Source organism: Anomaloglossus baeobatrachus, chromosome 5 (assembly GCF_048569485.1).
Source record: "Anomaloglossus baeobatrachus isolate aAnoBae1 chromosome 5, aAnoBae1.hap1, whole genome shotgun sequence".
Lineage (NCBI taxonomy): Eukaryota > Metazoa > Chordata > Amphibia > Anura > Aromobatidae > Anomaloglossus > Anomaloglossus baeobatrachus.
The window spans coordinates 331,459,993-331,482,624 of NC_134357.1; positions in this window are offsets into that span (position 1 = coordinate 331,459,993).

Genomic DNA, 22,632 nt, shown 5'->3' on the forward strand with positions numbered 1-22,632 from the left:
GGGACTCCTCGTACTGTACAGCCCAGCAGGGCGGCAACATGCTGTTCCACATTTGCATGTCAACATGGCCCTGCCCATGTTGACATGAAATGACCGGAAGCAGCAAAATCGCGGCAGGAGCGGTCACATGACCACTCTGAGCCGGGGGAGAGGGGCTGACAGCAGGGCAGGTAAGTTCTCTTTATCTACTTATCTGCCCCAATGTAGCCCAATAGGGAAATAAAAAAAAAAGTCAAAGAAGTCGGATAACCCCTTTAAGAAGTAACAGTGAGCCATAAGCTATACTTGTATCTATGGTGACGTTTTCCCAGCTTAAAAATCTGGGTAGTATTTTTCTTCACAGGGAGAATGTGCTGGTAAATAGTGATACAGTATTTATCATATATTTATCATATGTAAGTACATTTTGGATAAAAAAAATTACATAAATCAGAGTAACGTTATTGAAAACTTTGCATGAAATCAATTACCCTAAATACCATTATAATAAATGCTTTAAAAGTATTAAAAAAAAAATAGAGGAAAAGTAGCTCATACAAGCCAAACCAGAGACCTATCTGAACACGGTACTGTTTCAGGATTTTTGCCACTCATCAGCACAGAGCAGAATACTGATGGGGTGAATGAGATGCCTTACATGCAGTCCAGCAGAAGGGGACAAACTTGACTCTAAGTGAAGAGTATGGAACTTTATTTTCAGGTCAGTGTCCTTTGGGAAAAAATGTGCATAGTGGCTTAGGCTAAGTTCACACATCCATTGTTTTGCATCAGTCACATGCGTTGCTTGACGCATGTGACTGATGCGTTGTACATCGGATGACAACGGTGACAAAGAAAAGAATTTCTTTGTCGGACTCCGTTGTGTGCGGGGGGCGGAGTTCGGGGGGTAGGGGGGGAGCCGAGCGGGGCCGTGGCACTGAGGACGTCAGTGCCGCAGGGACTGCAGGACAGGTGAGTGAGTGAGAGTGTGTGTGTATACACACATGCTGAATGCGGGACGGGGCGGAGCCGAGCGGGGGGCGGGGCCAGGCGCTGAGGATGTCAGTGGAAGTGCTGCGGTCTGCATGGCTGGGGACAGGTGAGTGTATGTGTGAGTGAGTGAGTGTGTGTATGTGCATGTATGTATGTATGTATGTATGTGTGTGCACATGCAAAGTGCGGGAGGGGGCGGAGCCGAGCGGGGGGCGGGGCCAGGCGCTGAGGATGTCAGTGGAAGTGCTGCGGTCTGCATGGCTGGGGACAGGTGAGTGTATGTGTGAGTGAGTGAGTGTGTGTATGTGCATGTATGTATGTATGTATGTATGTGTGTGCACATGCAAAGTGCGGGAGGGGGCGGAGCCGAGCGGGGGGCGGGGCCAGGCGCTGAGGATGTCAGTGGAAGTGCTGCGGTCTGCATGGCTGGGGACAGGTGAGTGTATGTGTGAGTGAGTGTGTGTGTGTATGTGCATGTATGTATGTATGTATGTATGTGTGTGCACATGCAAAGTGCAGGAGGGGGCGGAGCCGAGCGGGGGGCGGGGCCAGACAAGGGTGTCAGTGGCAGTGCTTGTCTGCATGGCTGGGGACAGGTGTGTGTGTGTGTGTGTGTGTGTGTACATGTGCAGAGTGCGGGAGGGGGCGGGGCCGAGTGGGGAAGTGTCGGCCTCCCTGCACACGTAACCAGCCTAAATATCGGGTAACAGCAAAGCACCCGATCTTTACCTTGGTTACCCGATATTTACCTTGGTTACGGGCCTACACCGCTTAGCGCTGGCTCCTTGCACCGTAACCAGGGTAAATATCGGGTAACCAACCAAAGCTGGTGACGTGTGCAGGGAGCCAGAGAGCATGCGCAGCGTAATCCGACGGATCTCGCTGCTCAAAAAACGTTACATGCTGCGTACCCCCCGCCCGGCGGTCAGTCGTTCCACGACTGATCAGTCGGGCGGAGGGTGCAACGCAGCATCATCAGTCACAATCCGCTGCTCATACAAGTCTATGGGAGCAGCGGAATCCGCTAAACGGATTCCGTTGTTTACAAGAGCAGCGGATTGTGACTGATAGATTTTAGCGGAAATGTGAACTTAGCCTTAGCTGAAATAGGTGCATTTAACACAGCTCACAGGGATTCTGAGCTTGATAGACTCTGTATTGAGTTGAATCTCTTCAGTGAGAACAAGAATTCACCTAACCTGCAAATAAGTATCACAAATGAGTATATAATATATACCTAGATATTTGGTATCTCCATAACATGATTGGTGAATAGTGTAAAAAATGCCAGAATTGCTGTTATTTTCTTTATTTAACCAATGACGATGTTAAGTAATTGCTTTTTGTATTCATAAAAGATAAGAATTCATGGGCACCAAAAATGTGAAATACAAATGGTTATATTTTAAGACACAATGAAAAAGTTAAAAAATGGAGTTTAAAAATATGGTGTCTTATCGTCCCCTCTGGTTCTATTATTAATCTCCATTTTTTTTACTCACATCATGATTAATAAAGACATATTTTTGGTGCTTATGAATTCTTATCTTCTATTTGTACAAGTTGTGATTCTGAGTTTGCACCTGTCATTTAGCCATATCCACATGGGCAAAATTCACTTTATTACATTTAAAATAAACTTTTGTGCACATTCTTTTGTCCTCTGATTCGTTTAGTAATTGAATACTTTTCTATATGTTTGGTAAAAATTCTTCAGGCCATCTCAAAACATACAGCAGCAAAATTAGTTAAATGATTCAATTACAAACTTTGCAGCATACCAACTGTGCTATCTTTCTTAGGGTATGTTCACACTAGCATATATTCTCTCATGCGAGAGAATGGGATGGATTAGGCAAATGACACTCGGCTAAAACTCTGCTGCGAGCCTGAGCCGAGTGTCATATTACTGTGATTCCATTATCTCGCATGGGAGAATTGGAGCACAAGTGAAGAGAAGATGGAGAATGTAATTTCTCCATCTTCTCCAGGGTCTGTCTCTGCTTATATCGAATTTGAATGGGTACAAGCCGTCCGATATATGCGACATGCAGCTATTTTTTTTTCTCATGCTGAGTCGGCATGAGAAAAAAAATTTTGATTTGGCATTGCTCCATAATATATGATTGTGCAGGGTACTGTCACAAACCACCGGGGGGGTCACTCAGAAATCCCCCGCGCTGGCTACCAGTACGTCACAATCGGGGGGTAACAAGTGGGGGTCACCCCTCCTTTATACCTCCCGACCGACAGACAGAGCACGTGACGCGCTCTCTAGCGCCCCTCTTATAGTCAGGCCAATTATGGAATTGCCCGACAATAAGCAAGGAGGCCGCTATACTACTTATGCCGATTATTGAAGGGTCCCCGGTGAGAGTAAGGTATATATTCCCCCGACCTCCGCGGGCGGAATATATAAAATCTCCCCGAATCTCACTGGCCTCCCCACAATAATCCTTGGCACAATTCGCTGCCACCAACCGATTTACGGTAACTATTAGCCGAACACACAGACGTGGGATTCAAGATCGAGATAACAGAACAGCCCAAGATTAATTATATAATTTAATCAGCCTAAAGCACACTAGAAACTACAATATATACAATAGGGAATCTACAGAATATACATATGTCAGAGTACAGTTACAGATAAAGCATGGTTTACAACAGGTATGCAATTCAATCAGTTACCTTGTGCGTCTGGCCACAGGGGGGCGCTGTAGACCAGGTTTCTAGGAACTCCCGCAGATGTTTCCTGCACGTGACCCCCAGCGAAAGAACACTGGAAAATGGCCGAAGTAGGGTTATCAACCTGGGCAGATCCAGGTCCCCTCCTACCTTAGTGACCTCACAGGGAAGCACTGCTCCACCCCTGGCTTGAGTTATGGACAATCCACAACATGGAATATGGGCCATAACTTTGCCTGGGAGCGTCGTAGGCGGACGCCAATGCTCTCATTGTGACAGTTATGAATTTAGCTACAGAACGAGGGGACTCATGACCTGTCTGCCAGTTCCCCATTGGCTGATATCACGCCTGGGGCATTTCCCAATGTCCTGCTCCCATAAAAAGGGTGTGCCGGCATCGTCCGCATGCGGAGACACCATTTTTATGGTTGCCATATTTATCGGAAATATGGCTTGCGAGATATGAACCATTTTTTACTGGAGTCGTTCTGTCTGGCTATTTCCATAGCCTTGCTAATGAGATACAACTCTTGTTACAGGGTGACGGCAGGGAGTCATCCTGTGTCCATTGTTCCCACACCACCTCATTTCCATATCACAGGACATGGCCATGGAGGTGTAAGTGGAACACTGAGAACAAGAAGGGAGGGGGCACTGCCAGGGAGTGATGAGGGACTATGACTGGAGTCATAATTCATCTTCATATCCCGGGATTTGCCTCACACCTCCCCCCTTTTGAGGGCGCTAGGGGGCAGCACACTCCGGTGTTCCCCCGTGCGCCCGTCCGCGACCTCTCCTTGTCGGGACAGCCCGTCTGCGTTACCGTGGTCACGGCCCCTTTTGTGGCGAATGGTGAAGTTGTATTGCTGGAGCGCAAGGCTCCATCGCAACAATCGCCCATTCGTCCCAGAGACGGTGTGCAACCAGCTGAGGGGATTGTGGTCCGTCTCCACGATGAAGTGGCGCCCGTATAGATAGGGTTGCAGACGCTGCAGGGCCCACACTATGGCCAGGCACTCCTTCTCCATCGTGGAATAGGCAACTTCCCTTGGTAACAGCTTCCTGCTCAGGTACAAGACTGGGTGCTCTTGGCTCGCAGAGTCCACCTGGCTGAGCACCGCACCGAGGCCGAAGTCACTGGCGTCGGTCTGTACTACAAACGGCCGCGTGAAGTCGGCTGCCTGTAGCACGGGCGGGCTGGACAGGGCGTCCTTTAGGGCCCGGAAGGCTGTCTCGCAGTCCATTGTCCAATCGACTGCAGAGGGCAGCTTCTTCTTGGTGAGGTCCGTCAAGGGCTTTGCTAGGCTACTATAGCATGGAACAAACCCCCTATAGTACCCAGCGGTCCCCAAGAAGGACATCACCTGCTTCTTGGTCCTGGGGGTGGGCCAGGATGCGATGGCTTCCACTTTCTCAGGCTCGGGCTTCAGTGTTCTCCCACCTACCCGGTGACCGAGGTACTGGACCTCGCTCATGGCCAGCTGACACTTTCCCGGCTTGATGGTCAAACCTGCCCGGTGGATCCGCCTGAGCACCTGTGCTAGATGCTCTAGGTGGTCTTCCCAGGTGGGACTGAAGACGGCAATGTCATCCAGGTACGCGGCCGCGTACCCTTCAAGTCCCTTGAGCAGGGTGTTGACCATCCGCTGGAAAGTGGCAGGGGCATTCCTCATCCCGAATGGCATCACCGTGGACTCGTACAGTCCAAATGGGGTAATAAAGGCAGAGCGTTCCCTGGCCTTGCGAGTCAGGGGGATCTGCCAATATCCCCGGCTCAGATCCATGATGGTCAGGTACTGAGCCCCGGCCAACTGATCGAGCAGGTCATCGATGCGTGGCATTGGGTACGCATCGGCGACCGTGACCGCATTGAGCCCCCTGTAGTCCACGCAGAACCGAGTGGTTCGGTCCTTCTTAGGGACGAGGACTACAGGCGAGGCCCAAGCGCTGTTGGATGCCTGGATCACCCCCAGCTTCAGCATCTCGTCAATCTCCTGGCGCATGTGTTGCTGCACCTCCAGGGAGACCCGATATGCTGAACGCCGGATCGGGGGATGATCCCCAGTGTCCACGTGATGGACAGCCAAGTCAGTCCTTCCGGGCTGGTTGGTAAACAACCCCCGGAAGGGGTGTAGGGTGGCCCACAGCTGGGACCGTTGGTCCTCCAAGAGCTGGTGGCCAACCTCCACATCCTCAATGGATCCGCCTGCCCTAACCTGGGCTAGCATATCCAAGAGGGTTTCCGCTTCTCCCTCCTCGGGCAGGTTGCACACGGGGAGCGCACATGCCTCCCGCTCATGATGTGCCTTCATCATGTTCACATGGAAGGGCTTCCGCCTTCCACGGGCAGGGTCCAGGGTGACCAGGTACGTCACAGGGTTGAGCTGCTGGTACACGAGGTATGGGCCTTCCCAGGCTGCCTGAAGCTTGTCCTGTGGTACGGGGACCAGTACCCACACCTTTTGACCCACTTGGTAGGTCCTCTCACAAGCGTTCTGGTCGTACCAACGCTTCTGATCGGCCTGGGCTTGAGCCATATTGTCGTGTACCAGTTGCGTCAAGGCCTGCATTTTGTCCCGGAAGCGCATGACATACTCGATAACCGACACTCCAGGGGTGGCCAAATCCCCTTCCCAAGCCTCTTTCACCAGAGCCAGGGGGCCCCGCACACGTCGCCCGTACAGGAGCTCAAACGGTGAGAATCCTGTTGAGGCCTGTGGAACCTCCCGGTAAGCAAATAACAGGTGTGGGAGATACCGCTCCCAGTCACGCCCATGGGAGTCGACCAACATCTTAAGCATCTGCTTTAAGGTGCCATTGAACCGCTCGCACAGGCCATTAGTCTGTGGATGGTACGGGCTGGCCACCAGATGTCGCACCTGGACTTGCTTACAGAGGGCCTCCATCAGCTGGGACATGAATTGGGTCCCCCGGTCAGTGAGCATTTCCTGGGGAAAACCCACTCGGGAGAAAATCTCCAGCAATGCGGTGGCCACCTTGTCAGCCCGAATGGACGACAAGGCCACTGCTTCTGGGTACCGGGTGGCATAGTCCACTACCGTCAGTATGAAGCGTTTCCCGGAGCTGCTGGGGATGGCCAGCGGGCCGACCAGATCCACAGCCACCCTCCTGAAAGGCTCATCGATGATTGGCAGAGATACTAGTGGGGCTTTGGGGTGTGGCCCCGCCTTCCCCACTCTCTGACAGGTTTCACACGAACGGCAGTAGGCAGCCACATCGGCCCCCATTTTTGGCCAGTAGAAATGCTGGTTTAACCTGGCCTTGGTCTTAGCGATCCCTAGGTGTCCGGCCATCGGAATCTCATGTGCGATCCGCAACAACTCCGTCCGGAACGGATAGGGTACCACCAACTGTCGGTCCCTGGGCCACGCCTCCGGTGAACCCTGCTGGACCGTGGCCCGGTACAGCCGTCCTTGGTCCCAGACCACTCGCTCCGGGTCCGAGTCCGAGGGAGGCTGTGCCGCCTGCTCCTTAAGAGCTTTCAGGCTGTCGTCAGCTTCTAACGCTGCCTGAAACCCCTGACTAGATGTGGCCAGAATCGACGAGACTGTCACATCTTCAGTCAGTACCCCGGGACCTGTGTCCTGGCCTCCACCTGACTCGGCTGCCACTTGGTCAGAAGGGGAAGAGCTATCGGACCTCCGGGAGGCCCCTTGGCTTCCAGCACTCCCACTGCGGGTGACAGCGGCCACAGCCGCTGCGACCGTGGGTCGTGCCTGCTCCTCCTCCGTTCCTGACCAAGTCGCCGGTTCAGGCAGACCTACCTGGCTTCCTGACACCCCGGTTGTGGGGGAACCATGCACCGAGATCTTACCTGGGAGCACTTCCGCTCCTGGACCGGCCCCAATCTCACCTGCCTGTTCCCCCCCTGCAGCAACAGAACCCCGCTGTGAAATCTCTGGGGACCCCACATTTGCTGTGGTAGCCCCCACCCCACACACTGGTCCTCCCCCTGCAGCACCCTGCTCTCTGCTTATCCCTGCAGAGGGCAACAGATCCCAGCTCACAGGCTGGTTACTTGTAGAGGCATTGTCACACCTTTCTCTGACCCCCTCCCCTGTCACAGCTGCAGCTGAGTGTGTGTCTATGGTGTCTATGCAAGCAGAAATATCAGAGTTCACTCCCTCCTCCCTTACATCATTCATAGATAACACATTAACATTGTCAGGAGTCATGTCAGTACTGGCTGAAGGTTCAGCCCTTGGGGGGGGCCCAAACTGGGAGGTTATCTGCCCCAAATCTGTCCCAAGTAGCACGTTTGCAGGGATCCGATCAGTTACCCCCACCTCCCTCACCCCCCGCCCTGCGCCCCAGTCCACATAAATGTCAGCAACAGGCAGCGCCGGGTCAGTGCCTCCAATCCCGGAGACAGCGAGGGTTTTTCCAGGGATCAAGTCTTGGGGGGACACCATCTCAGGCCGCACCAGAGTCACCTCCGAGGCGCTGTCTCGCAGTCCTATGGTCACAGACCGGCCGACGGTGACAGGTTGGAAGCTGTCCAGGGACCTACCACCACCCCCACCCACACAATACACCTTGGGCGGCCCTTGGGACGGGGACGGAGCCGGGGCCTTGGGACGCTGAGGGCACATGGCCTTGAAGTGTCCAGGTAGGTTGCACTGGTGGCACCGTCTTGGCTCTGCCACGGGCCTGGAGAGGGGAGTTGAGGGGGACACCCCCTGCAGTCTAGGGGCAGGTGGGGCAGTCGCAGAGTTCATCTTACCCCCTCTCCAGGTGCTGCTGGTGGCTGCTCTCCTGGCTTCAGGAGCCCGATTGTTGGTGTAGTCATCGGCCAGGGCAGCTGTAGCCGTGGACCCCTTTGGCTTCTGGTCTCGGATGAACTGGCGGAGATCCTCAGGGCAGTTCCACAAGAGTTGCTCCGTGATGACCAAGTCCAGGATCTCTGGTCCGGTGGAAAGCTGCAGGCCTTGGGTCCAGTGGTCGGCAGCTCGGGCAAGTGCCCGCCGGTGGTCAGCCCAGGAGTCCTTTGGTCCCTTCTGCAGGGTCCGGAACTTCTTGCGGTAGGACTCCGGAGTGAGGTTGTACTGTTGGATCAGGGCCCGCTTGATGGTGTCGTAGCCCTGATCTGCCTCAGCAGGCAAGTCCCCAAGGATTTCCAGGGCCTTACCCCTTAAACGGGGGGTCAGGTATTTGGCCCACTGGTCCTTGTCCAGATGGTGCTGCAAGCAAGTCCGTTCAAAAGCAGTCAAGAAAGAGTCCAAGTCTCCATCCTTCTCCAGCACTGGGAAGTCCTCAACACGGACCTTTGGAAGTTTGGTGTCTTGAAGGTCACGTGTGGCTGATGAGGGCTGGAGCTTGGCTAGATGCAGCTGGTAGTCACGGTCTGCCTGTCGCTCCGCAGCCTCACGCTCTGCCTGGCGCTCTTCACGCGCTGCTTGCCGCTCCGCAGCCTCAGCATCACGCGCTGCCTGCCGCTCTGCCCTGCGCTCTGCCAGGAGTTCCTTGTAGCCCTTCTGGTCTCCAGCCTGGAGAAGGGCCATAGCCATTTGAAGAAGGCTATCCGAGCCTCCCAGGCTCGGTGGAATGGCACGTGGTGATCTGCGGCCCGCTGCGGAGCCTGGTGCTTCACTGTCCATTGCAGAGCGGAGGGCTGGCATCTGGCTCGTTGAGGACCCTTGGGTGAGCTGCTCCTCATCTTGTCCATAATTGCTAGGTTGTGCAATGTCCTCTGCAGAGCTGTTTTCTGGCGTCGAGCTCCTGGAGGACTCGTGGCCAACCTCCTCATTACTGTCCACAGCACCGTCCTCCCTCTCTTCGGCTCCTGCCTTAGCATTGGCCAGTTGCATAGCTCTGCTCCTGGTGCCATCAGCCATTCTTGCAGACTTTTGGTCACTGACACAGAACTGACACCTGATGCCTCCACACACCTTACAGTATCTGCACTCTGACACTCTAGTGTTGAGCTAGTCTGAAGACCCCAGCAGCCACAGCTGCTGCAGGCAGTCTTTAGTGTCTGGGAGTATGGGTCTCACACTCACACACACTATTATCTCGATCCCACCGCTATGCCACCAATATGTCACAAACCACCGGGGGGGTCACTCAGAAATCCCCCGCGCTGGCTACCAGTACGTCACAATCGGGGGGTAACAAGTGGGGGTCACCCCTCCTTTATACCTCCCGACCGACAGACAGAGCACGTGACGCGCTCTCTAGCGCCCCTCTTATAGTCAGGCCAATTATGGAATTGCCCGACAATAAGCAAGGAGGCCGCTATACTACTTATGCCGATTATTGAAGGGTCCCCGGTGAGAGTAAGGTATATATTCCCCCGACCTCCGCGGGCGGAATATATAAAATCTCCCCGAATCTCACTGGCCTCCCCACAATAATCCTTGGCACAATTCGCTGCCACCAACCGATTTACGGTAACTATTAGCCGAACACACAGACGTGGGATTCAAGATCGAGATAACAGAACAGCCCAAGATTAATTATATAATTTAATCAGCCTAAAGCACACTAGAAACTACAATATATACAATAGGGAATCTACAGAATATACATATGTCAGAGTACAGTTACAGATAAAGCATGGTTTACAACAGGTATGCAATTCAATCAGTTACCTTGTGCGTCTGGCCACAGGGGGGCGCTGTAGACCAGGTTTCTAGGAACTCCCGCAGATGTTTCCTGCACGTGACCCCCAGCGAAAGAACACTGGAAAATGGCCGAAGTAGGGTTATCAACCTGGGCAGATCCAGGTCCCCTCCTACCTTAGTGACCTCACAGGGAAGCACTGCTCCACCCCTGGCTTGAGTTATGGACAATCCACAACATGGAATATGGGCCATAACTTTGCCTGGGAGCGTCGTAGGCGGACGCCAATGCTCTCATTGTGACAGTTATGAATTTAGCTACAGAACGAGGGGACTCATGACCTGTCTGCCAGTTCCCCATTGGCTGATATCACGCCTGGGGCATTTCCCAATGTCCTGCTCCCATAAAAAGGGTGTGCCGGCATCGTCCGCATGCGGAGACACCATTTTTATGGTTGCCATATTTATCGGAAATATGGCTTGCGAGATATGAACCATTTTTTACTGGAGTCGTTCTGTCTGGCTATTTCCATAGCCTTGCTAATGAGATACAACTCTTGTTACAGGGTGACGGCAGGGAGTCATCCTGTGTCCATTGTTCCCACACCACCTCATTTCCATATCACAGGACATGGCCATGGAGGTGTAAGTGGAACACTGAGAACAAGAAGGGAGGGGGCACTGCCAGGGAGTGATGAGGGACTATGACTGGAGTCATAATTCATCTTCATATCCCGGGATTTGCCTCACAGGTACTATCCGAAAAAGTAATCAGATTAGCACTCGGCCATGTTATACGCCAGCACTTAGTGTATATACATACAAATGAGCAAATGAGATTTTATGTTGATAAATGTAAAGTAATGCACCTAGGACAGAGTAATCCTTTAGCTGCGTATACATTAAATGGAAGTAAACTCGGGACTACAGAACAGGAGAAGGACTTGGGTATTCTCATTACAAATAAGCTGAGCAGCAGCACTCAATGTCAAGCAGCAGCTGCTAAAGCAAACAAGATTTTAGGGTGTATAAAAAGAGAGATTAGATCCCGTGATCCCAACGTATTGTTACCTCTCTATAAATCACTTGTAAGGCCACATCTGGAATATGGGATCCAGTTTTGGGCTCCACATTTTAAAAAGGATATTAAGAAGTTAGTCAGTACAAAGGCGGGCAACTAGATTATTGCAAGGAATGGAAGGCCTCCCATATGAAGACAGGTTGAAAAAGTTAGATATGTTTAGCTTAGAAAAAAAGACATCTCAGAGGAGATCTCATTTATATGCATGTTTGGTCAATATAAAGGACTGGCACATGACTTATTCCTTCCAAAGACAATACTAAGGACCAGGCGGCATACACTGCGAGTGGAAGAAAAGCGATTCCGACAGCTAAATAGGAAAGGGTTCTTTACAGTTAGAGCAGTCAGACTGTGGAATGCCCTACCACAAGAGGTAGTAAAGGCAGATACTATAACAGCTATTAAAAAAAGGGCTGGATGATTTCCTCAGTACACAAAACATTGTTGGTTATAAGTGACTAAAGGGGGCTTTACACGCTACATCGCTAATGCGAACTCGTTGGGGTCACAGAGTTGGTGACGCACATCCGGCCGCATTAGCGATGCCGTTGCGTGTGACACCTATGAGCGATTTTGCATCGTTGCAAAAACAAGCAAAATCACTCATCAGTGACATGGGGGTCCATTCTCAAAAATCATTACTGCAGCAGTGACGAAGTTGTTCCTTGTTCCTGCGGCAGCACACATCGCTCCGTGTGACACCGCAGGAACGAGGAACCTCTGCTTACCTGCCTCCCGGCCGCTATGCGGAAGAAAAGAGGTGGGCGGGATGTTACGTCCCGCTCAGCTCCGCCCCTCCGCTGCTATTGGGCGGCCGCTCAGTGACGTCGCTGTGACGCTGCACGGACCAACCCCTTAGAAAGGAAGCGGTTCGCCGGTCACAGCGACGTCGCCGGGCAGGTAAGTATGTGTGACGGGTCTGGGCGATGTTGTGCGGCACGGGCAGCGATTTGCCTGTCGCGCAACAGATGGGGGCGGGTACCCACACTAGCGATAGGACCGATATCGCAGTGTGTAAAGCCCGCTTTAGAGACAAAAATGTATAATTGATAGAGGAAGGTTGAACTAGATGGACCTAGGTTTTTTCAACCTATGTAACTATGTAACTATGTCTTTTTCAGGCAAGTGAACCAAGTTTTCCTACAGGACGACGCTTTGGGAAAGGCTGAAACATTTTTTCATGAAGTATAATTTGGGGTGGTTTTATGGGTCACTTTCTAACTGCTAGCAAGTTTTTTTAATTGTTTTTGCCGCACCTTTTTTTTACTCATGTTTTCCAGACTTTTTCTAAATTCTATTTTAATTTGTGTTTCATTATTCTATTCAACAGTTTTTAAAAAGAATTCTGATGAAAATCTCAAAAATACACCAGGGCAACTTTCGCCTATATTTTGATTTTTCCCCTTGACTTGTATTATTGCGTATATAGCATCTTCAGAGTGGAAGACGCCTGAAGAGTGGTTTAATAATTTCTTTTGGCATCTTCGGAGACCTGAAGCGGTTAAAAAATGCTCAAAAGCCTGAACATATGGACAGCAAGTTGTTTTTACATAAAAATGCTTATGTTTATTCTTTTGAGAATTTTCTGAGCCCTTTTTCAGGCAGATTTAAGAAAGGAACCGCCTGAAAAAGAGATTTTTATTTCTTTATTCCTTTTTTAAACTACACATAAAAAATACAGTAAAAACTATGGTAAAAACCATCACTGGTGCCAATATTAGTATACAGGGTGAATGAAAGACGTTGAGGAATTATGGGTCAACTATGACTCTATGACACAAGGGTAGGGATGGGCGAATCCGAACCGTAAGGTCGTGGTTCGTACCAGACACTGGATGTCCGAGTCAAAGTCCAAGACCATGTCCAAGCTTGAGTGCTGTTCGTATGCTAACAAAGTTTGTTGAAAGGCTGCAGCGGAGCCGAGAGAGAGGGAGGGAGAGAATGAATGACTACAACAATTTTACAGCCATTTACAGAAATATAAGTTTAAGCGGGCTTTGCACGTTGCGACATCGCAAGCCGATGCTGCGATGTTGCACGCGATAGTCCCCGCCCCTGTTGCAGGTACGATATCTTGTGATAGCTGGCGTAGCGATAATTATCGCAACGCCAGCTTCACATGCACTCACCTGCCCTGCGACCGTCGCTCTGGCCGGCGAGCCGCCTCCTTCCTAAGGGGGCGGGTTGTGCGGCGTCACAGCGACGTCACACGGCAGGCGGCCAATGGCGGCGGAGGGGCGGAGATGAGCAGGATGTAAATATCCCGCACACCTCCTTCCTTCCGTATAGCCGCTGGCGGCAGGTAAGGAGATGTTCCTTGTTCCTGCGGCTTCATACACAGCGATGTGTGCTGCCGCAGGAACGAGGAACTACATCGTACCTGTCGCGGCACCGGCATTATGGAAATGTCTGAGCCTGCACCGATGATACGATAACGACGCTTTTGCGCTCGTTCATCGTATCATCAAGGATTTACACACTACGACATCGCAAGTGATGCCGGATGTGCGTCACTTTCGATTTGACCCCACCGACATCGCACCTGCGATGTCGTAGTGTGCAAAGCCGCCCTTAGGGTTGGGATCAAGTCCGGGTCCAGAACGGAAATTTTAACTAAATTATTGCAGAACCCAGCAAACCCAATCTTCCACAGGTCCAACCATCCATACCCAAGGACCCACAAAACCTAGAGTTGGCCTTGCTTTGAGCTTTTTACTCAGTACAATGTAATTTAATAATGATTTCCATTCCTCATTTCTATCACATAGAAATATAATATGTAAGAGAGCAGTTTCTATGTAAGTGCTAAATGAACAACGTGTAGGTTTGAAAATAGAACAAGCTCTTAATGTCCCTGTTTGGCTCTTTAACAAAATAGTTTCCCATTCTAAACAGAGAATCGTTAAAAAGAATATATCATAGAAACATTGTTTTTGTTTAATGAGCCTTGAAACGCATTGTCGTGTCACAATGTTCAATGTTAAAGCAAATAAAAGCGCCAGACGTGTGCTGTTGTGCAGTTTTATTGGTTTTGAAGCCCTGCCTGCAGGGATCCATTTTGTCTCTTTGAAAGCTTTCTGCTATTTCCCATACAAAACACAACCGTTGTACAAGATGATCTCTCTGGGTCAATGTAAGAAAAATAATCAGTATAGCCATAGATCAGTGTGTAAACAGAAATCCGTAACTCCGAAAACTACCTACAAGAGCATATTGTAGAACGTGGACATGCTGTGTTACCAAATGTGATAAAAATGGTTTGGGGGGGTCCTTTATACAGCATTCAGATAATTCAGGTGGAGCGTATTTAGTTTATAAATATTCAATAATAATTAAAAAAAAGTATCCGGGCGCCGGATGCGGGCCCGGAGTTTTTAGGTAACTCTGGCTTATGATCCGGATCTGGCAACTCAGGATAGAAAAAAATAAATAAAGGAAAAATAAAGCAGGCATCCTATACTTATCGAGTCTCCGGCGTGGCTGTAACTGCTTCCAGGCTGCACACTCTTCTTCCGGGCCTGCTTTTTAGCCTCATACATATGCACTGCTTCCCTTGCCCACCAGCAGTTCTGGTGATTGGTTTCAGTGAGACAGTGCCCCCAGCCTGTGTGACAGCGTCTGACAGCAACCAGTCACAGACCCACGGTTTCCAGTCCCTCTGCTGTCCATGTCCTGCATGCCTCATCAATTAGCTGCACAGACGCCTGTGGCCTGTGTGCCCACCTGGACCTAGGGCTTGGAGGACCCACCTCACCAAGTGAGTGTCCTTGTAACAGACATGACGCATCTATAAGGGATAAGCAGGTTACCATGTAAAACACCCCCGTACCATATCTACCTAAATAAAGACGAGAACCACGACTTTATTGCAGGAATGGCCACAGTTTTATTTACCGTATATATGTATACCAAAAACTCGTGGCCCAACATGCCACTCAATTGTTAAACTTAACCTTATACATATATACCCGTATAACCAGAAACACCGATAGATCCGTCCGAGAGGCCAACCATCATTCCTAACCCCCCGGCCGTAACCTCCAAACCGGCCCAGAGGACCACCTCGGCCGTTACCACCCGACCCAAGGTGAGGGGTAACAACGTTCCATCGTTAATTACCCCTACCCAGAACCTGCGGGACCTCCGCCCACAAGTTCCCATCCACTCCGAAGCCACTCCCCTTGAGCGACTTCGTACCAAAAAAACGACTGTCGGTACTCCCAACCTCTCAGATGGACCTATCACCCCGCCACAGACCGGCCAAGTGACACCCTTACTTGGCCCGAGCCCCCCACACCCCTAGTGCTTGCTCCAGGCCATCCCTCAAACCCAACATCCATAAATCCAGACCCACATCGGTCAGATGAACCCCATCTCTCCTTAGATACTGCTCCGTGGACTCCTCCAATTCTCTATGCCGCACCACCAACCCACCATTTCTCGCCACAAACCTGCCAATAGCCCGGTTCAGCTTGCTCCGAGCCCTATTAATACGGCCCACCAACCTACCAAAACGCCACTGCGTCCGAGCTATGATGTCCAACCAAACAATAACTATGCCCGGGAACGCCCTCCACAAATGTAACAGGTCCAGCTTTATGTCCCTTTTCAATTCCCTCGCCGACCTTACTCCCAAATCGTTCCCACCCACGTGCAAAATTAACACATCAGGGTCCCGATCCATACGGCTATAATAAGCCACCTCTGGGCGCACTCTACCCCAGGTCATGCCCCGAATTCCGAGCCACTTTACTCGAGCTTCCGACACCGACACTCCAAGCTGCCGACCGTCACGACGCACATCCGCTCGCAACGCTCCCCAATACACATAGGAATGCCCGAGGATCCACACAAGGCATGGACCTACAAAATACAAGGACCACGAATAAAAACACCAACAGAACAAGAAAATTACCACAAACCAGCATCAAACACAAACCCCGAATCCCCCACCCCTGACCATCACCTAACCAAGCGGGGCCTGGAAGACTCCCACCTCCCAATCCGCCGGATCCAATCCTCACTCAAACCCCACCTGGCGGCTTCCGTTGCCGCCCCAATCCGGAAGGAGTGAGACCCGTACTCACGTGGCTCCTCCCCCACCCTAAATGGCTAAAGCCATCTTCAGCACCGCATTGAATTGGTACCGCGACAAAGCCAATCCGTCCGCATGTCTAAGAAAAATGCCAGGGAAACCGCCGCGCACCTTTAAAAACTCTGACACTTGTACCACATGGCACAACCGGTGCCCCGGTAAAGCAAACAACACTACTAAGCGCCCCCGGCCCCTCTGATCCGTCTTCGAAAAGCGAAGCCGACATTCCACTCTATCCTCCCCCAGCATTACATCCTCCAACAGCAAACCACCCATCGCTTGCTTAGTCGGGCTGACCAATTCACCAATGCGAAAGGCCCCAAAAAACGCCAATACAAAAGCTACCGAAAACAAAACCCGCTCATAAGGAGACGAACACAACTCCCCCAAAATCCCCACTAAACGCTCCAACAATGGCAATGACACCGGCCGCCTACTGTCACGTGACTGAGCCCCTTTCCGAAAACCCTTCATCGCCTGCCGCACCAGAAAATCCTTAGTCGCGTCCCGAACCCCCTGCAACTGGAACAAAAAGGCCAACGCCGCCAACTTGCAACCAATCACCGAAATGGACCGACCTTCCGAAAAGTCCCCACTAATTAACATCAGTACCCCCAACACTCGACCCTTGTAACCCGACTCCATGAACTCCCTACTTTCCAACTCTGCCCATTCCTTCCACACCGCCTGATATCGGCACCAAGTAGCCTCAGACACCGATCTCCGAATTCCCTCAAATGATATACCGATGCCAGGTCCCACAGCCAGTCCGGGCAAGGTTCTCCCTCCGCGTCCGCTTCCGGCACCAGCTTCCTGAACCTGCAAAACTGAAACCGTGATAGCGCATCAGCCACCTCGTTTCGAATCCCAGGCACATGCCGAGCCACCACGCAAATGTTTAACTCCAAGCAACGCAACACCAGATGCCTTAAATACCCCACGACCGGCGGGGATTTCGCCGACAGTGCGTTGATGGAATGCACTACCGCCATGTTGTCACAATGCATGCAAACCCTTCTTCCGGAAAAAACGGGGCCCCACAACTCCACCGCTACAATAATGGGAAACAATTCCAGCAGCGCCAAATTCCTTACCAAACCTGCTTCCACCCAAAGCCGTGGCCACTTTCCCACACACCAGCGCGTCTGAAAAATTGCTCCAAAACCTGTCGCCCCAGCCGCATCAGTGTACAATTCCAGTTGGCTATTGGACAATGCCTCGCTCATCCAAAGGGTCCGACCGTTGTACCGGTCCAAGAACTCCTCCCAAACCAACAAATCCCCTTTCATCATTTTTGTCACTCTGACAAAATGATTTGGAGCTTTTACCCCCGCGGTTGCGCCCGCCAGTCTCCTATTAAATATCCGCCCCATCGGCATAATGCGACAAGCGAAATTCAATTTCCCGAGCACTGACTGCAAATCCCGCTCCCGCACCTTCTTGGCCTGAGACAAAAACCGCACCGACGCCTTCAAATCCAAAAGCTTCCCCTCCGGCAACCGGCATTCCATCGCCAGTGTATCAATTTCGATACCTAAGAAACATAGGGCCGTCACCGGCCCTTCTGTTTTTTCTTTTGCCAACGGAATACCCACACTCCGCGCGATCCGCTCTAACGTAAACAACAACAAGGAGCAAACCGAAGAGCCCGCCGGACCCACGCAAAAGAAGTCATCCAAATAGTGAATCACTGAATGGACTCCTGACACCTCCTTGACTACCCATTCCACAAAAGTACTGAATGCCTCAAAATAAGCACACGAAATGGAACAGCCCATCGGCAAGCAGCGATCCACATAGTATTCACCATCCCACATACACCCTAAGAGATGAAGGCTCTCTGGATGCACCGGGAGTAAACGAAAAGCTGCTTCTACATCCGCCTTTGCCATCAGGGCCCCCCGCCCCGCAACCCTTACCAGCTCCAAGGCCCTATCGAACGATACATAACATATCGCCGACAACTCTGGTGATATCCCATCATTCACCGACAATCCTGCCGGATAAGATAAATGATGAATGAGCCGAAATTTGTTCGGCTCCTTCTTAGGTACCACCCCAAGGGGGGAAATCCGTAAGTTGGAGAATGGCGGGTCCTGGAATGGGCTCGCCATCCTCCCCAACTCCACCTCCTTCTGCAGCTTTTCCTTCACCACCGCCGGATGCTCTTTTGCAGACCTCAAGTTTCCCGGGCGAAACACCGGCGCCTCAGATTCAAACGGAATCCGAAAGCCCTCCGTAAAACCACGTTCCAACAACTCCGCCGCCCGAACATCCGGGTATCTATTTAAATAGGGAAGCATCGCCTCTACCCTCACTGGCGTCCTCCCTTTTTCCAGACCCCTCCCCCGCCTTTCCTTTCCCTTTCTTGAAGCACCTGGCCAGAGGGTGGGACCCTCCACATCCGGAACACTCATGTTTGAACCGACAAGAGGCCCCGAACTTACACTGTCCCTCGTTATATTGCCAACAAGCCCCTTTTTTCTGTCCAGCCGAGGACCCGCCACTCGCACCCGGGCTCCCGGCACCCCCTCGAAAGGGCTGAGCCGGAGCCGTCATTAACCGCATCCACAAAGAAATATCCTTGTGGCCCCACTGGACACCCGGCCGCAGAGCCTTCCATTGCCGGAACTGCTCATCATATCTTAGCCACCCTAAACCGCCGTATACTCTATACGCTTCCCCTATCGCGTCCATATATCCAAATAGGGCGGAACAATGCTCCGGCTCCTTTTCCCCGATCACGCTGGCTAAGATCGCAAAGACCTGTAGCCAGTTAGTAAACGTCCTCGGGATCAACCTATACCTCCGTTTTTCCTCATCCTCCTTCTCCTTTTTTGTATCACTGGGTTTCACCTTATCCAAATTAAACTTCTCCAAGGGAAGCAGGGAAAAAATTTCCACGTACTCCCCTTTCCAAATCTTTTCCCTCACCTCCTTTTTCAAATGAACCCCTAACTGACCTTCAAAACACACATAAATTTCACTCTGCGCCCTATCATCCAAACGCACAACCTCATCCTCCTTTTCTTTTTCCTTTTGCGCCTCCTTACTCGCACCCACGTCAGCTGCCCCACCAGCCGCCTGTCCCGTACCTACCGCCGAGGTAGGGTCCCGCGCCGCAACCTCGCGCACCGGCGCCTCTGTCTGCACCACCTCCGTGGGGCCCACCCACGCCCCCACCGGGGCCCCAGGCCCAATCCGACTAACCCGTTCCGCAGACAACCCCTGCAACACCCCCAAAAGCTGCCCCCAAAACTCCGGGCCCGGTAAACCAGACTGTCCGACCGCACTCGCCCCCTGCGCAACGCTTCCCGCGACGGAGCCCCCGCCCGCGCTACCCACAGCATAAAACATTTCTGTCGTCCGCTCACCAGGCTGCCGTTGAACCGACTCCGGAACAGCCATGCCACGATCTTCCTGCTGCCGCTCTGTCCGACCTGCCGCTGCCGTTGCTCCTTCTTCCTCGCCGGAGTCTGACGAGCTGCCGAAATCCTCAGGGGGGACCAGCGAGGGGACAGCACGCACCTGGCGGCCGTCAACCCCCACGGTCACCGCACCCTGCTCGTCCGGGCGACTCCTGCTGGACCTCTTCCTTTTAGCCCGCCGTGGCGCCCTGCCGCCATCCTTCCTCGCTGTAATCATGACAGACTGCTGCGCCGCTACTTCTCCTGTCGCTCTCAGTGGGCTCCCTCCCTGCCGACTGCAGGAAGGCCGTGCAGAACTTGACCCTCGCTGGGAACACCCCCCAGCCCGATCCTCGCTGGGGGGGACCGTGATTACAGATCTCATCCGTGCCTGCGAGCCACCGTACCCCTCCTCCGATCTTCCCACATCGCCGCTCCCATCCGCTCCAGCCCTCCGTCCTGTGTCTCTCCCCTGCGGCCTGCAGGGAGTCTCCTCCGTCCGTCTGGAACGCCGAGCGCCACCCCCGGCCGCCACATCACTGGGGGCTGCTGTTATCACCGCTCCGGCCTGGGGCTGTGCAGGCCGCGGACCGGAAGTGGGCCTCGCCGAGGCTCCGCCCACCCCCGACCCGCGGGATCTCCGACGAGGATTCCTCCCGGTGGCCGGCAGCTCCCCTTGGTGAGTAGAAGGGCTCCGCCTCCCCGGAGGGTCCCCGCAGGGGCTCCTGGATCTCATTCTCCCCCTCCAGCTGGGGGAGTGCCGCTCCAGGGCCACAGACCGCCGCCAGCTGCTGCCGCAGAGCGTCCACCCCATAGACCTCGGAGGCCCCACGCACCATCTCCAGCAGCTCAGCTAAGGCAGCCATGGCAGCAGGCAGCAATACGTCCTGGGGACACAACTTTCCGGCGACAAAAGGGGAGGTAATTAGTACACCCCCTCTCTTATACCTCCCACAACCCCCCACCCCTTCCTTACTCCCCTCCAATCCCCTTACAGCTCCCTTCTACCAATCCTATAGTCCCATATATCCCCTATCCCATGTAAACCAATTAACCCCTTCCTAACCTTGCACCCTCCCGATCGTCATGGGGTCCATTCACCCCTATGGGGCTCACTGCCCTTCTTTCAGAAAACAACACTAAATCTACACCCTTTTTTTAAACTATCAATGGTTACCGCTGTGAATGGAATGATGACTGTGCTGAAGATACCTGGACACAGCATTCAACTATCATCGGCATACCCATTTAGAATAAAAGGAGTAGATGTGTCCATGATTGACCACCACTCTATTCACATGGTGCACTTAAAAGCCTTGTTTATCAAGATTGGGGGGTCCCAGCGGTCGGACCTCCAGCTATCAGAAAGTTATTCCAAATCCAGCAGAAAGGGGATAACTCCAAACAACCCTTTTAAGATAACATGGCAGTGAAGTGTCGCAGACGGGTGCCGCCTCCGCTGAGGCAACCGGGGCTGCTCGAGTGGCGCTCGGGTCCGGGGTCGTGTCTGAGGCTCGAGTGGTGACCGGACCCGGGGCTCGCGCAACCGCCTGTCCACGCACACAGTGAAAAAGGGGGTATTTACAGGGGAGATTGTCTGTGACGTCACCCGTGGGTTGCAGTGATGGGATGGTGGCACCGCCACTGCCTCTCGGGGCCGACGTCCGGGACCGGTGATATAGGGGGGCAGCAAGGTGGTTCCCCCTCCACGGGTAGGGGTTGGCTGTAGTCCCGGGGCCCTGATGTGGGTAAGGAGCAGCGCTGGGGCGTTGTCGGCAGGGTGGACCGGGTGACACCAGTGTACTCACGATTATGAATAATCCACAGAGTCCATACTGTAAACCAAGGCCGGATGCCGGTTGCCTCTGGAGGGGTGTGCTGGTCCCACACACGAGTTGACAATGTAGGGGCCCTTCCTCCTGCACTTCAGTCTCTGGACCGGATTCCCTCCGTCGGTACCGGCGGGCCACGACCCTGCCCCGGTCCACTTCGGGTTTCCTGCGACCGAATCGCCGTCTCCTGTGGCCCTAGAGAGCCGTCTGCCACCTAGTCGGTCCTCCCGTGGTCCCAGGGCTCCAACCCTGACCACACTGCACTCCGACTTCCACTTCAACACCGACTTCCACTCCAACTTGGCTCAACTCCAGCTCGGCTCAACTCACTGTTTCCCGCCCCATGTCACCTCAAGACTCCTAGGTGGGCGTTCCCATCCGCCTGGTCCCGCCCACTGGTGTGTCCTGTGTGTCATGGGGGGGCTGACTAGGATTTGTGGCTGGTGTTCCTGTGTGTGGGATGTGTGGTGTTAATTCCCAAGGAGGAGGCGATTCCTGTACCCCTGGTGGGGGGTACAGTCATCTGTGACTACCTACATTGTTTCTATTCAGATGTTGCAGAACTGAACATGAGTGATGTTAAAAATGTCAGAACTAGAAATGTGTATGTCTACCCCTTCAGAATAATCCCATTTTACTTTCAAATGCTCAATTCTATAAAAGTGCCTTTTGTGGGGAGTTTTGTTCCATATATTTATCGATGTAGAAAAGAGGACATTTTCCAGATGTAGTAGAGCTTAGTTTGTCAGATGCAGTAAAGGAAAGCTTGTTTGACATAGCAGATTTGTGTTTGTCAGTGCAGCAGTGGTAAGTTTGACAAATTCAAGGGTAGCGTAAGAGGAAGAGGAGATGTGTTCTCAGAACGCACTGACAGTGCTGGGACTAAAAGACGGCCAATGTGCAGTAAGTTGCCCCAATCTCACTTAAGGGGGCTTTACACACTACGACATCGCTAATGCGTTGTCGTTGGGGTCAC